We start from the raw sequence: 6,000 nt of genomic DNA, 5'->3' as shown, positions 1-6,000 counted from the left end.
TTTTTTACATATTGCTAGAACAAGATTTGTTAGAACACAAGCTCTATTTACCTCTTCTTATTTTTTAACCTAACCAAGAAAAACAAAACAAAACATATCTTTACAAATCTTACAAAACAAAAAAGTTAAAACTGAAACTGTTAATACTAAATTTTGTATATTATATGCAGGGTCATCTAAACTGTCCTGAGTCATCTTAAACTGACCTGAGTCATCCCAAGTTTTTTTTTAACCTTTTTTTAAGGGTTATTAAGGGTTACAAGTTATTTTAAAATAAAGTTCTTTAACAAAATTAGTATAAAATAACTAAATTTTGAAACTAAATCAACTAAATATCATTCAAAATCTAGAAAAAAACCTGTCCTAAGATTTTCAAAAAATTTAAAAATTCTGAGCTACCCTGAGTGTGTAACAGCCCTGTACTTAGAATGATACACACACCCTACTACACAAAAACTAAGTAAATCAAGATTTTTTTATGTAAATTGTTATTTCATTCTATAATTTTTGTATTATTGTTAAAATATCTTACGTTGTAAATTAAGAGTATGCAGGTCAAAATGTAGCCAAACCAAGCAAATTTTTGTACTTGTAAGTAAAGTATGCTGCCTGCATTACTTTTTCTTTACATTACACATTTGGTCTTTTTTTAAGCTTGAAGGTAAATTTTTCTAAAACACCACAACTTGCAAATAACTTTTGCTTTTAAGGTGGCCAACAAAGAACTTTTTTAACTAAATCTAAATGTTTCCTTATAAAATACTGTTGAACTACGATGTAAATAAACGTAACAAACTACTGTATCAAGTTCATTGCATTGCATTAAATAAATAAAAAAATTATAAAAGTTTAGTTAAATTTCAGCAATACTGTTTAATTTATCATAAAAAACTAATAAATCACTCATGTTTATCTATTTCTAATTAAGGCCATAGGGCGTCCACCTTGAATTTTACAAGTTCATCTAATTTTGTAGAGTTTTATCTTGGCTATCAGACATTTTTAACTCCTTAACAAAATTTTAAGTAGTTATTGATATATAACTAATCAAAGTCCCTGAACTCAAAAGGTTCCTTAAACAAGGAGAAAACTAAAACTGTGTTGGTACTTGAGCTTTTTTTTAATCCATAGACCTGTTACAGGTAACCATATATCTTTTGTAAAACACTTTTTAAGAGTCTATTAGTATACTTAAGGTTTCAAATCCAAGGTTAAGCAAGTTTTTTAAAATAATAGGTTTTTATCAATAAATTTAAATTTTTATTTATACAGGGTTGCCATTCTTAAACACAAAAATGCCAACCAGAAGGTTTAATAAATAAGTGATGGCCAAATAAGCACTACCTAAAACTAAAAAGTAGAGTAAGAACACTTTTCAAAAAAATATTTATAAGTAGCCCAATTTTACTGGTAATGTGTAGGATGTTTTCAATCAAAAATATGTGTGAGCCAGAGATTTCTGTTGGTAAACCTGTTCAGGCCCACTCCTAGTTCATAGTATTTATAAGAGCAGAATGAAAAACAATTGCTGTAAACATAGTTTAACTAAGTGCAAGAGCTGCAGTTAAGTATACAGTATCAGAGTTGCCTGTCTTTGAGTCAAAAAACATTTACAGTGACTTTAAATTGTCCTGAGTTATCCAGATTTTTTTTATGTTATTTTTTATTATTATTAATTCAGTTCTTCCACAAAATTTGTTATAAAATATAAAAATTTGTGGAATTATTAAAAATACTAAAACATAATCTCATTCAAAATCTAGATAAAATGTGTCCTGAGAGACTTTTTCAAAAAAACCTTAAAACTATTTTGAAATTTCCATAAAAAAAACTACCCTGAGTCAGCTCGAGTTAAAAACAAAATCAAAAATATCCGAGTTATCCTGAGATTTTCAAAAACTTCAAAACAACCTGAGTTATTCTGAGTATCCTGAGTGTGTAGCAACCCTGCAATATTAAAAATACTATTAATTAAGGGCATAGGGGGGTAAACACCCTTTTTTGGTTTTTGATCTTATTTTATGTAGTTTTTACTAAGCTACAAAATTATTTTTACGGATATAATAAATTCAAAATAATTTTTGAGATATAGCCGGTCAAAGTCAGAGACAACAATAGGTTCCTTATGAGAGGCGCAAACTAAAACAGCAAAAATAGACTATTTCACTAAAAATATATCTTCTCCTACATTTTTTGAGATAACTACCTCAAATTTTTAGGAAATGTTCCTTGATATATTTAGAAAATTATGTCGGAAAGAATTTTTAAAAAATGAAAAACTAAAATTTTTATATAAAAAATAAACAAAAAAAACAGTTTTTTTTAGTGTTTTCATTATAAAATTTTTATTTTTTTATTTTTTTTAATTCTGTTCCGACAGAATTTTTTAAATATTGCAAGGAACATTTCTTAAAAATTTGAGGTAGTTATCTCAAAAAACTTAGGAGGAGATAGATTTTTAGTGATTTTTAGTTATTTGCCGTTTTAGTTTGCGCCTCCCATAAGGATCCTATTGTTGCCTCCAAATTTGACTGGCTATATCTCAAAAAATATTTTAAATATTTAAAATCTGTAAAAAGCATCTTGTAGTTTAGTAAAAACTACATAAAATAAGATTAAAAACCAAAAAAGGGGTGTTTACCCCCCCTATGCCCTTAAAATACTTAAGTTTATTATTAAATTGCATGTATTTACTACAAACTACCTTAAATAAAATACAACTTGATCACAAGTTGCTTACTTAGATACATTACATAGATTTTTGTACTTAAAAATTTAATAAATTGTAAGACTTTTATACTCTAAAATTATCAAAATAACAACAATACTTAGTTTGAAATTTATAATTTTTACAACTGTTTTTGTTTATTATATTTTGTCCTGGGGCTTGGTGCAGAAAAACCTTTCGGTTATCAAGTTGCACACCATTTGGATACTTTTTTATATCTTTTCTAGGACAAAACGCTTCAATAATAATAAAAAATAAGAAAAAAGTGAATTATGACCATGGTCAGTGGACTGAAAAGGAATAAATAATTTAGTCATAAAGATACACATAATTTGATTATAAATACTGTTTTGAGCTATTAATAATTAAATAATAACGATAGCAAAAATTGTATGGCAACTAAATTTTTGTAATAAATCAATTATGTGATAAGTTTAAATTAAAAACAATAGTAAGCACTCTTTTTTAAAACCCACTACTGTCAATGTTGACCTTTGGGACCAAATTCTAATATGGGCACCACACTGTTTCTTCCATTATACTTTGAACAATCATTTACATTTTTCTTGTTTCCCATTCTATAAAAGCGTACAAAAACTGAGAGTATTTGCTGTTAGCATTTAAGATAGAAGGTAGTACCTTTATTAAATAGTACACAGGTTAAATGAAAATTTTGTGTTCCTTTTCTAAATTGATTGCATAGTTACTATTTCAAATATTTACAACTTTGAGAGAGCCGGTGCATTGGTAACCTGTATTTGCAAGTGGCAATTGCTATAAAAAATACAAAATCATATGATTTGATATTGTTAGAGGTTCAACAAACATAACAAAATTGAACAGATTTTTGGTAGAAATAAATCATAATGACATTTCGGATTTTTTATTTGCTTTTAAATTCTAAACATGATAATACTAAACGTTAATACTACTTTTTTTAGCAAAATTTATAACAATTTCTAAGAAAACTTAGTTGCGATAACTAACTATATATTAAATGAATTTGCAAACATTTTTTTTTAAGCTAAGCAGTAACTATGTTTCTTTGTAATAAATGAAATAAGAATATTAGCTTGGCCTTTTAGGTACAATTACTATGAACTTTCCTAAATCATATAAAATTTTAAAATCAGAATCTATTAGTGTCAGGCGTAGTTGTCATTAGACTTTCTAACGGATTGCTGTAACTTGTTTTTACGACAGATTTATTATTGAAGATGATTTTTTTAGTTATAAAATTTCTAAAACTTATAACTTTTTGTTAGAAAATACATTTTGTATGCCAAAGCTAAACAGACGCGTAAAATTTCAAGTAAAAAGTAATAATACGTACAACAAGGGTTGCCAAAATGCTAATAAATCGCTATGCAAACTGACCATTAGTTGAGGGCTTTATAAGCGTTAGTTTGTAAAATGACATTCCTAAGTAGTTTTTGTAGTTTTGTTTAAAAAAAAAGTTGAATACAACCATTAGATTTACACAAACTCAAGTTATTGCAAATATGCTGTTCTTTAGGTTAGACAGCAATTATGACCCTAATTATTTGTAATAAATATTTATTTAGAAAATTCTTTATTGTTTATAAATTTAATATCAAATTAGTTTATATGAGAATAATTAAGTAATAAGTATCCAAGTTTTAATATTTTTTTAACTAAATGTGATATATTAAAATCGACTACATATATGCTACACCGATTTTCCATAGCGCTAACTACTAGGTAAGCGATAAAATTGTTACAAAATCATCAGCTTTTTGTATTTTAGACAATGTTTAAAAAAAATTTTAATGAGTATAAGAATGTAACTTTGAACAAATTAAGACAACATGGTATCATTTTTTGTAATTTAGTATGCCTAAGCAAGTTTTAAAATTGAACGACAAAAAATACGCTCAAAATATTAAGTCCTAGGACCTAGTGCACGAAAAACCTTTCGAATATATTTCATAATAAAATACAATTCTATTATAATATAATACTATAAATATATAATGTAATATTCTTATAATATAATTATAGAACTTCAATCAAAAAGTTGATTAATAAATTTTTTTTTTACCAGTTTTTACGAGTTTAATATTTTGATACAATAATTTTAAATTTATAACTTATATACAAAATAAATTTGAATTGAAAATATTAGCAGAAATAAGTGAACTTATTTTACAAGTTTCTTTATTAAATGCTTGTTATTTTAGTATTACAAAACCGAATCACTCTGGTATAAATTTTAATTTTTGTTTTTTAAATTAAAAAATATATATTTTTACTTAAATGTGCTAGTAATTTTTTTTTTAAATAAAGTGTCGACTTTAAAATTAGTACTAATTTAACCTAATTATAAACTTGAATTTTCGAACATGTAACATTTTAGTTTTTGTTTACATTTTCATGCACTTAAGTTTTTAAATAATATCATAGTCAAGCAACATTGTTATGTGCAGTTTACTATTTTATTATACTTGAAAAAGTCGCAATTTTGTGCCAAAAAAACATTGAAGTAAATTAAACATTCAATTTGCAAATCTTTATTTTAATAATAAAGTAAAAAACTTTCAATGTTTGTCTAAGCCACATGTTTTAAAGCCAAAAGTTAAATAAATTGTAGAGGTTTTAATAGACCAAACAATTTTTAAGAAGACAAGGCTCATTGGCTCAGGTTTTTTTAGTAAGTCTAATAATTTTAGCATACTTAAAGAAAGATAGAATAAGTAAGAAATTTGTGGTGCAGAAGCATAAAGTAATCATTTTCAGTAGTTCATACTACTTTAATATTCTACATATACAAACTTTTAAAACGTAATAAAGCAAGCTTGAGTAATTTAACTTTTTGCCGGGAATAGTCTAGTGTGCACAGAAGTAATTTTAAATATTCTACTGTGCGTAGCTTTTGAAAACTTAGCAAGCCGCTGCTTTAGTAGAGTAGCACAAGTGCTTTGCAAAAAATTACTAAATTACTTTATTTTTAAACAAACTAAGTAAGCAAGTTGCACGCATTGTTGAGAAGCTCAATAAGCCTGCGACTACGTACTTATTACAAAGCAATGAATAAGCTTGAAATTTTTACTAAGTCAACAATTTTTTAAGCAGCTTGTAATAACAACAAGCTCCTTACTAACTTATTACACACACTGAGGTGATTTTATTTGAAAAAAGCCACATTCATATCCAGCATAAACACGCTGGTGTGTTGTGAATATTTACCAGTTTATAAGTTCTGTAAAAGCTAATGAAAATGTTGGACTTTGTAGATGGTAGTTAACTACTGC

The sequence above is a fragment of the Thalia democratica genome, chromosome 2, assembly GCF_965202585.1.
Source record: "Thalia democratica chromosome 2, ktThaDemo2.hap1.1, whole genome shotgun sequence".
In the NCBI taxonomy this organism is placed as follows: Eukaryota; Metazoa; Chordata; class Thaliacea; order Salpida; family Salpidae; genus Thalia; species Thalia democratica.
The sequence above is the reverse complement of the archived record's forward strand: the minus strand, read 5'-3'. Positions refer to the sequence as shown.